Here is a 1033-nt window from a genome sequence, read left to right as displayed (position 1 = left end):
TCAATAAATGTCTGTCGGATTGACTCGAATGGGGTCCTTCAGTCCAAGCTAGAGGTTAGACATGCTGTTTTAGTGCCATCACATTGTTTCTTTAGAAGTAGCCCCGGAAGGCTAGGGTGATGGGTCACCCAATACAATGTTGTCCTTACATGTATGAAGATCTGAGTCCAGTTCCAAGAACCTATTGAAATAAAAAGCTGGACATGGCGGTACACCCTCGTTACTCCAACACAGCAGAAGCAGAAACAGGCAGATGCTTAGGGCTGACTGGCTAGCCACCTTAGCCTATTTGGTGAGCTCTAAGTCAGTGAAAGACCCTGTGTGAAGAAAACAAAGTAGATAGTACCTGCACAATGACAGCAAAGGTCGACCTCTGGCCTGCATACACACATGTATATGCACACACATACATGTATGTATACACACACACTCGAAGAAATGCCCTGGTACCCCTAGAGATGTTGTAGGTGTGGCTGCTGTGTCATGCGTGAGTCAGCAGGTGGCAGGTGCTCACTGTTCTGACCTATGAAAATCTGAAGGATGACTAGCCTAACATTTCTTGAAAAAAGTGAGCCTGAGACATCCACCAGTTTGGTATTAGGGGCCCCAGACTGGGAGCAAGCTTGAAGTGACAGCAAGTTCGGTCCCCCCTAACATCTCTCTTATCACTAAACTTCTGGAGTACATGAAGGGGTGTATCCTATAGATTCAAAACTACAGCAGCTCCACCATAGTCTCAGTGAGTTCCAGTGCTGATAGAGCAGAAGCCAGAGGACTTGGGCCAGACTACGGAGTCGCTGCAATGACCATTTGTAAGCAAAGAAATGTGGACAACAGGGTATCCTGTGGGACACACTACAGCTTCCACAACGAGATTTTTTTTTTCCCTGTTGGTGGGGGAGGTTGCAAGGGTGGAGGGTGTCTTTGGGGAGAGAGGGAGGAGTGGGATTGGGGTGCATGATGTGACATTCACAAGGAACCAATAAAAAGTTAAAGAAAAGAAAGGAAGGAAGGGAGGGAGGGAGGGAGGAAG

The 1033-nt window shown here is 47.4% G+C and overlaps 1 pseudogene; it reads left to right on the top strand.

Annotated features, from left to right (window-relative positions):
- Positions 1–445: 445 nt before the first annotated feature.
- On the top strand, positions 446–557 carry LOC129679034 (small nucleolar RNA SNORA17; annotated as a pseudogene).
- The last annotated feature ends 476 nt before the right edge of the window (positions 558–1033 follow it).

This window comes from Psammomys obesus, unplaced genomic scaffold (genome assembly GCF_907164565.1).
Source record: "Psammomys obesus unplaced genomic scaffold, mPsaObe1.curated_primary_1811, whole genome shotgun sequence".
NCBI classification, from domain to species: domain Eukaryota; kingdom Metazoa; phylum Chordata; class Mammalia; order Rodentia; family Muridae; genus Psammomys; species Psammomys obesus.
Note: the sequence above shows the minus strand (reverse complement) of the source record. Positions and strands in the feature narration are given on the sequence as shown.